Consider the following 9,501-nt stretch of genomic DNA (forward strand, 5'->3'; position numbering starts at 1 on the left):
CATAAAAAAAAAAAAAAAAAAAGAGACTTCAGAAAACAAGGTGGGCACACCAGAGAAAGAGGAAGAACTGGGTGCCCAGGACCTTGTTTTTTGTAGTTTTTGTTGAAGAGGTGCAAAACTGCTCTCAAGGTGACATGGCCTTGGTCATGGAGGCATGCTCTACCTGTCGGTCAACCATGGAGAAAATATCAAGCCTTAATATGATTTGGTTCAGCCTTGTGGTCATTTGGGAGTGAGTCTGAGTGGTCTCGACCTCAGGGTGTGTCTAGGATAAAGAGGGACGATAAATAACTGAATTTATTGTTGTCAGCTTACTTTCTGGTTTTGCTAGCTTTGAGCCAGGAGGAATAAACAGCAGCCTCTACTTCTGGTCCTTTACCTTTTGGTTATGTTAACAACTGGCCAGTTTAAGGCCACTGTCATGGGTTCATCAGTCTCGAAATTAGTTACATCTGTGTGTAGATCACAGCAACTTATTGAAAGGTCAGTGCTGGTTTGTTTATAATACAGCCAAGTAAGTTTAGTGCTTGTGACTCAGCAGAGATAAAGGCATAGTAAAGGAAAATGGTCTCTGTGCTGGATAGCTTTAGTGTCAACTTGACACACCTGGGTTGAGGGAGCCTCAATCGGGGAATTGCCTCTATTGGACTGGCCTGTGGCCATGTCTGAAGGGCATCTTCTTGATGAGTGATGTGGGAGGGCCCAGCTCACTGTGGGTGGTACCACCCCTGGGCAGGTGGGCCTGTGTTGCATAAGAAAGCAGGCTGAGCAGGAGCCGAGGGAGCATGCCTGTAAGCAGCGTTCCTCCATGGCCTGTGCTCCAGCTCCTGCCTCCGGGTTCCTGCCCTGAGTTCCTACCTTGGGCTCCCTGATGAACTGCGACCTGGGAGATGTAAGACAAATAAACCATTTCCTCTCCAAGTTGGTACTGTTCAGAGTGTTTTGTCACAGCAATGAAGAACAAACTAAGACAGTCTCCTTCTAGCTGAGAGAATGAGCTCTCTGTCCTAATATTGCAGCTGTGCAGCGTCCATGACCTGGCTAAGGGACCACCCTAGAAAGGCAAGTTCACCTTAAGCCATGCTAAAGAGATAGGCGGAACTGTTATCTCTTTAATGAGATAATGTACTTTTATTTCTCAAAATTTCTACCTCTAAGCTCAGTAGTTTACAGGGCCAAAGCCCTGCAAGCTTAGCAAGTCTGCCCAGTTTGCTGAATTACTCAGGAAAGTGTAACTTTTCTTCTATCTCTGTTCTAAGCATGCTTTTCCTAACTCTGTGGACTTTGCTATTCTTCCTGTAAAACTCCAGTCCCTGCCCTGTGGCTGCCCTCTCCCCACACGGCTGACCTCCATGCTGGTTTAGATAGAAAACATGGTTATCTTCCCTTTTCTTCATTTTTCCCCTTCCAACAGCTGCTGAGATTGCCTATCCTGGGGTTTTTCTTTAAAACTCTAATAAAATTCTCCTCAAGCTTTCATTTGGGTTCATTCTTAACTTATTTTATTAATGAGACTAAGAAGAGGGGAGAGGACCCCAATTTCCCTGGTATCACTTAGAAATAAGTTACCAACAGCTTGGACCCTCACGGTGGACATCTCACCTCAATCCACAGTTGAGGACTGAGAGGCTCTAGGACAGACAGCAAGGGGTTATTCCTCCAGCACCTTTTTATTCAAAACCACACAGTGAACAGAAAAGCAGACCATAAAATTCTTCCACTGTGCCTTTGGGCAATGACTGTGCATTTTTATTAGTGTTTTATGATGGTAAAGAAGGTCCTTCAATCGGTCCTCCTCCATTTTCAAAGTCTTAAAATATAATCTGCATTTCCCTGAATTTCAGTGACTATTTGGGATGAAAAGCTACTCCTGTTCTGGGAAAGGCATGATTATCTATTAACGGTTAGGAAGCCCACCCTTTGAGAAAGCAACTGCATTAAACACTGACCCCAAACAGGAAGGAATGCGGTGGTGCTCGGTTTTGCAAGCTGGCTGAAGGAGAATTTAGAGAACTGACCAAAGGATGCTTTTTGTTGTTATTTTGCTGATGCTTCCTGAATTCTGAGATGTGCAAAATGGCTATTCACATATTTTAAACTTATTTATACTTAATGAGAGAGAGAGAGAGAGAGAGAGAGAGAGAGAGAGAGAGAGAAATATGTCCATATGTGTGGGGATCAGAGGACAACTTTCAGGAGTCAGTTTTCCCCTTCCACCGTGGAATCCAGGGATGGAACTTAGGTGGTCAGGCTTGTATGGCAAATACTTTTACCCACTGAGTCATCTCATTGGCCCTCATTATTTTATTTTTCTTATCACTGAGCTAGAGAGATTGGATAGTGAAGAACTGTGCAAACTTTAGCTTCTAAGCAAAATAAACAAACACCAGACAATCTTGGCTATTCCTGGCTTCTCTCTTCGATTCCCTTCTTCAGCTGGAAGGGTTGTGGGTGAGTAGCTATGGCAGGTGATAGAATGTGTAAATTGCAGGAGAGCCATAAGCGTCCTTAAAGGAAGCCATAAAGACATAAATTCCTCAAGGTGGCCAAAAGGTCCAATTTGGCAGCTTGGCCTTTGCTCCAGCCTTATGAACTGGTCACTTACCAGGCTGACAGACTGTTTACAGAGTCAACCTGACTCCTTTAATGCCATAACTTACCTGTTCTTCCTGAGAAAATAATCTTAGGAAGAAGATACTCAGTTACCCCAAGGGCACTGCACTGAGCAAATTCCTGCAGCTTCATTCAACAGAGCTATTTAAGTCCAGACTGTGCTGCCTTTCTTTGCGATGCCTGTTTCCACAAACGGCAGAGGACTTCTGCTGTCTTCTCCTGAATAAAGGAACCTATTCCTTCCCTGTTGCAGGTCTGCCTCTGGTTCTTTTTAAAAATATTTTATTATTTTTATTTTGTGTGTATGAGTGTATTACCTGCATGTATGTGAGTGCACCCGTGTCGTGCAATGCCACGGAGGTCAGAAGACTGCTTCGGATTCCCCTGGAACTGGAGTTAAGGTCGGTAACCGCCATGTGGGTGCTGGGAATGGAACCAGGGTCCTTTGCAAGAGCAGTCAGTGCTCTTAACCACTGAGCCATCTCTCCAGCCCTGGTTCTTGTCTCTTCCTTTTTCTGTTCTAAATCTAACAGCAGGTGCCGTCACTGGTGGATGAAGGGATAACCCAAGCAAGGAAATGCTGTTCCCTTGTGCTTTAAAGGAGACACACTGAAGTCTAGCCTCTGCCAAGCGACTTGATGCCTCCTATCCAGGTCCTCAGATCCCCACTCCATCTTTGTTCTCTCTACAGCTAGAGGCTTCTCCTTCCCTTCCACACTCTCAAAGCTCTTTGCCTACCTGATTTTCTATGATGACCAAAAGGAGGGTCTGATTTATTTTGGCAGCAGAGCCACGGGGGGGGGGGGGGGGGGGGCAACTGCTGAGCCTGCGCAGTCTCTCATTCTGGTTTTCGGACTCCAGCCAGCTGACCTTTGTGAGCGCCACCCTCTCCCTTCAGCTGGGTTCCTCCCTCAGCAGCTGCTGCCACCCCCAGCCAGCCAGGTGGTTGGTTATCAGGTATGGGCCATCAAGCAGCCCATTAGCTCTGCAGGCGCGGGTCACCTCCCTGAGTATGTAAATCAACCTCAGTTGTTAGGGTTATCTACAAGGAAGGAAATTAACCGCCCCGCCCCCCCCATCGGCCTTTCACTGCTTTAATTAAGACTATTACAAAGGTCTCGGGTGAAAAGATGTGGCTGAAAAGATGTGCAGGGCGGGCAGCAGGTAGGGCGAGGGCTTTCAGGCCCTCTTTGGCTCAGGTGCATTTTAACTACAGAATGTCAAAGCTGCCTGAAAATCTGGAAGCCGAGCCTCCACTCACTCATTTTGCTGGTGAGAAAACAGAGGTGCAGAGGGATGATAAAGCTACTCCAGGTCCCCCTCCTGACCAGGCTCCCTCCCAGCAGAGCCGGGATAGAAGGCAGCATGGCTAGGCTTGGCTTTGACTGCAGAGTTGTAAACATCAAAATACTTTATTGACTTCTATAGACTGCATGCCTTGATGGGGCTGGAGGAAGGGTGGGGAGATAGTGATCCTGCCTTCCTTGGGGGGTGGTCCTGTCTTCCTGTCTTCCTGGGGGGTCCCTTGGCCTGGTGATTTGTGGTACTGGGTTAACTTTTTGGTTTGTGCCGCCCTAGTCAGAGAAATAGCTTTCCCTAATAGGCCTGCACAAAGCCCTAGTCAAGTCGACAACATTTGGATTCATGCCCTTTTAAAAGACACCCAGCCCTCTCACACTTTCTCCTTGTCTCCCAAAAGTACAGGAAGATACTTGTCCAAAATCCCAGTCATTAGAACACAGCTCTACTGAGACCCTGATCTCAGACTTCAGCCCCCAGAACTATGAGAAATAAATTTCTGTTGTATAAACCACTCAGCCTGTGGTGTTGTATTACAGTAACTCAAATTGACTAGAAATGTTTTCTTTGCCAAAATGTAGTGCTATTAAGTCAATATCAATCTTATATGATAATAGTTACTTACTGTTACCAGGAAGTATTTTTCAGCCCTGCATAGTGTCCTGTGATATTTCTTACATGGAATTATCACTATCATCAACATAATCATTATCATACAAAAATATATTGGCTAAAAACCTAACTGTACCTAGATATTGTTAAGTACCTGACATGCTCCCTGCAGATATAAACACAGAATTAAAAAGGTACAAAGACCTCTAGCTCAGAATATTCTGAACATGTATCATTGGTGTCTTAGTACATTTTTCTGTTGGTATTGTGATGGTAAATGGAAATTTGGTAATAATAAAATGGTTGCTAAGAACCTTGAACTCTGGAATGCCCCCAGGATATGACAGAAAAAAATAAGAAAAGAATGAGGAAGGTAAACAGGAAGCTGCCTTTGTACTCCTGTTATTAAGGGTCTATCCACCATTGAAATCTTTGTTTGCCAAACTGCTACATTCTTGTGATATTTTGTAACCATGTGCTTATGTGTAACCACTTGCTTAACTACCACCTAGACACTTCTGGAATGCCTTACTTGCTTGCTTACTATAAGTTGCCCTACAAACTTAAGTTTGGGACTGGCACGGTTTTGGAATAATCCAGATGTCAGCCCACTGGCATAAATAAACTCCGCTTCTCCTTCACCTGACTTGGCTGCTGGTCTCTTGACTCTCAGAGGTTTCCATGATGCTATGACAGACTACCTGTGACTGAAATTTCTGAAGGAAAACCAAGTTTTATTTAGCTCACAGTTTGGGAGGGTGGAAAACCCAGGATTAGATGGTGACATCTATGGAAAGCTTTGTGCTGTGCTGTGACATGATGGGATGTTTGCAAGTGTGAGGGGAGGCCTTTTACCAGAACTACCCAGTTCAGAAAGAAAGACCCTAATCTACATATGAGGTCAGGGTCCTTGTAACCTAGACTCAGGTATTTTGTTACAGCAACAGGAAATGGACTAGACAGCTGGCCTCTACCATGTGAACACTAGTTGTTACTCCAAAGGCTTTTTCAGTCTCTGCTGATCTTCCAGATCCTATTGGTATTTAAGCTAGAAGTGAAATGGGTTTCAGTTTCAGATAATTCTACTCCAGCCACACCTCATGATCTAAATAAAATTCTAACATGTGATCTCTGTTTTCCATTACCTGGTACTACATCTGTTAAAGTATCAATAAGCCCCATAAGTTTAACTGGCTAAGACTATAAAATCACTAGTCTATCTGTTGGAATACCTAGTTTCCCAGTCTCACTGGTCAATTACCTGGTGATAGAACCACTCCCAGGAAGGCAGGTTCGCCTTAAGTTATGCTAAACAGATGGGCGGAATACCTGGTGTGTTAATGAGGTAGTAAAATTTCCTGCCTGGAACTAGTTCAGATCCCCTCAGAACTTCCAGACCAGCTAGTCATGTAGGTCTCTGTAAGTCTGTCCACTTTCCTGAGCTCTTTGGGAAAGCGTAATTTCTTTTTTGTCTTCATGCCTTTGTTACTAAGCATGGTTTTTTTTTGTTTTTTGTTTTTTTAGGTCAGTGGGAAATTACTTTAATCAAAGAATTTTACATTTTCTTCCCATACATACTGCTTTGAATTAGGAAATGATATTGTAATCCATTTCACTACAAGTAAAATATTACAAAATATTTACAGGAAAATATTAAAAATAACTCAAAACACAAAAGCCAAGATGAAATAAACTATTTTTTTTTCTTCAGGAATCTCTATTGCAGTGCCCCTAGCACATGAGAGTCAAAACAAGTGAGTGACAGCCCATCACAAATTCCCAGCATGGGGATGGGGGAGGAATGGGATGAAATGGCAACATCAGGGGAGAACAGTTGTTAGCTGCACTGCTCCGATACCCAATCTGTTCTGAATGAAACACCCCCTGTGCAGTAAATTCCCAGCAAGGCTAACCTGCAGGAGATTCCTGGAACTGAAATTAGGAACCACCCTGACAGAGCTTAACAGGAGCCTCTTGTTCCCTGAAACACAGTGCCTGTTCTGACCTGAGCTGTCACAGCAGGCCCTCCATCTCTTTCATGAAGTCTTCATAGACCTCGTCCTTGGTTTGTACTGAGACAGGAACAGAAGGACCAGATTTGGGGGCTGCTTTGGCGAGAGGCACAGCAAAATCATCCTTTGACTTTCTCTGGAGAATAGCTGTAGCCTCTTTATTCTCCCGACGAACCCTCAGCACAGTGGGTACAAATCTGGTAATCTCTCCTTGGGGTTGGTGATCTGTGGCTTGGCACTGATGGTTGCTATGGTTTTTTTCTCGATGGTGGCTGCACTTGTATCATCCGCCTTGGGTTGCTGAATCAAGTTGGGTGGGGCACTTAACACCCCTGGGTTTGGCAAGGGAGCTGGTGGGAAAAGCCCTGGTGGAGCAGGTCCAAGAGGAGGCACCAAGGGTGGGCGCATCATGCCAGGATGAGGTGGGGGGATACCTGGAGGAGCAGGGGGAGGCAGCCTTGGTGGGGGTCCTGGAGGAGGAGGGCCCGGGGGCAGACCTGGAGGTGGACCTGGCCTGGGGCCAGGAGGTCAGCCTGGTGGTGGTCTTGGAGGTAAAAGTCGTGGTAAAGGTCCACGAATTCCTGGCATTCCAGGTGGTCTCAGGAATGGAGGTGCCCCTGGAGGGGGCCCAGGAGGAAGGCCTGTAGGTGGCCCAGGAGGCCATAAGGGTGCAGCAGGTGGTGGTCCAAGGGGAGGGGGTCCTGGCACCGGAGGGACTTGTATCTGAGAAGGAGCAGCAGACTGTGGGCACCTGCTGCTGGGAGGAAGCAGTCGCGCTGTCAGAGTGAGAATCATCCTTGTGCTGCTTCTGTGATGGCTTTTCCGCTTCAGAATCGTTGGAGTCATCTTCATCATCGTCCTCTGAAAATTCCTCCACTTCCCATCCCTCCTTGGGGATTTCCTGACCTGCCATTCGAAGCATCATGGCTAGAAGAGGGGTCAGCTCCTTCATGTTCTTCTTCTTCTTCCGTGATTTTCCAGACGTATCAGCAAATTGTACACTGAGACCTGAGTTCTCTTTGGGGTTGTCCCGCTCACTGTCGTCACGGTGCACAAACTCATCGCCCTCACTCTCTCCATCGGACCTGTCTGTGTCACTGTCGTCAGTGCTGTCGTCGTGCTTATCCTGATCCATGTCCTCAGGGTAGCCATCATCCTCACTGGTGCTGGAGACGTCGCCATGGCCCAGCTGAGCAAGCTCAGGACTATACAACATGTCTTCGTCTCACCTACGAGGGGGAAGATCTAGAGCAAAGCCCACTTTACGGCCATACATCTGCAGGACTTGGGGAGGTGGGGGCCCAGGTGGAGGGCCAGGAGGCAATCCTGGTGGCAATCGTGGAACACCTTGTCCAAGAACAGGGAGGATAGGAAACTGCTCGAGTTGGAGGTCCATACGCCGGAGGTCTTCTTAAGGATGGAGGGTGGCTGGGCCCCAGGCAGCGGAATGTCCTGGATCAGGCTGTTGGAGGGAGTGTGGGGCATATCCAGCAAAGGAATACATCTGCAGGACTTGGGGAGGTGGGGGCCCAGGTGGACGGCCAGGAGGCAATCCCAGGTGGCAATCGTGGAACACCTTGTCCAAGAACAGGGAGGATAGGAAACTGCTCGAGTTGGAGGTCCATACGCCGAGGTCTTCTTAAGGATGGAGGGTGGCTGGGCCCCAGGCAGCAGAATGTCCTGGATCAGGCTGTTGGAGGGAGTGTGGGGCATATCCAGTAAAGGAATGCTCTCCACTTCCACATGCTGGGCATTCTTGACAGCGTCTAAGTGCTGGCTCAGCTGGGCCCTCTTCTGCTCATAGTCCACTTCCAGCTTTCACAACTCTTTGTAAATATCCGGATTTTCTTTTTCATAAAGTCGTAGAATTCGTTCAAAGGTTTCACGCAGCTTTTTCCGCTTGTCCTTCAGGACTTTCTCGTTTAACTGTGGCTGTTGCAATGGGTTAAATTCCATTTCATCCAATTTCTCCATGTCCTGGATAATCTGTTTGGGATCTTTCATCTTCAAAACTGCAGCTCGTACCATCATGCGTTGTTTTTTTATTTCTTCAGTTCTCTTTTCAGGCCTTCCTCTCCAGCTTGGTCTGTGGGGTTCATAAATTTCCCACTCTTGGTGGATGACATTGATCACCATCCCATGGTGACAATCTGTATGGTTTACTTCATTAAAAAAAACAAAAAAAAAAACGGAACTGTGGGGCTCCCAGGACGACGAGGCCTGGCGGCGGGCAGCCCTAGTGTCCTTTCTCCAGAGGGATCTTCACCTCTGCCGCTCAGTCAACCACCCTGCCACCGCCATCTTGAAACCTCCTAAACATTCTTTAAGGCTTTGGGCTGCCCCTAGCATCTTGTGTTTCTTCACTTTTTTTCTAAAGCTTCCTTCTCCCAGCAATATGGCTGTGAGTCACATGGCTGGGCCTCCATGCAGGCTCTAAACCTGCATGGCTTCATGGCCTTCTTTCCTTCTTCCCACCACTCACCTCCTCAAGGCAGCTGCCAAGATGACCAGCTCGCCTGCCCTGAGGATTTTTTCTTTAAGATTCTAATAAAATTGTAAAAGCTTCCTTTTGAGTCCATTCTTAATTTTTTTTATAAATAAGACTAAGAACCCTCTAGGGGACCCTCTTTCTCCCCATTTCACATCTAGCATGTGTGTGGAGAGGTGTATGGTATGTGTGTACGGTGTGAGGTGTGGTGTGTGCATGTGTGCTATGTGTATGTATGTGGGTGCTGGATAGCTTTAGTGTCAACTTGACACACCTGGGTTGAGGGAGCCTCAACTGGGGAATTTCCTCCATTGGACTGGCCTGTGGCCATGTCTGAGGAGCATCTTCTTGATGAGTGATGTGGAAGAGCCTAGCCCACTGTGGGTGGTGCCACCCCTGGGAAGGTGGGCTTGTGTGGTATAAGAAAGCAGGCTGAGCAGGGGCCAAGGGAGCAAGCCAGTAAGCAGCATTCCTCCA

The 9,501-nt window shown here is 46.9% G+C and overlaps 1 pseudogene; it reads right to left on the reverse strand.

Moving 5' to 3' along the window:
• Window positions 1-6,537: 6,537 nt before the first annotated feature.
• On the reverse strand, window positions 6,538-8,677 carry LOC103732384 (annotated as a pseudogene).
• Window positions 8,678-9,501: the final 824 nt, after the last annotated feature.

This window comes from Nannospalax galili, unplaced genomic scaffold, assembly GCF_000622305.1.
Source record: "Nannospalax galili isolate Female #2095 unplaced genomic scaffold, S.galili_v1.0 scaffold915, whole genome shotgun sequence".
In the NCBI taxonomy this organism is placed as follows: Eukaryota; Metazoa; Chordata; class Mammalia; order Rodentia; family Spalacidae; genus Nannospalax; species Nannospalax galili.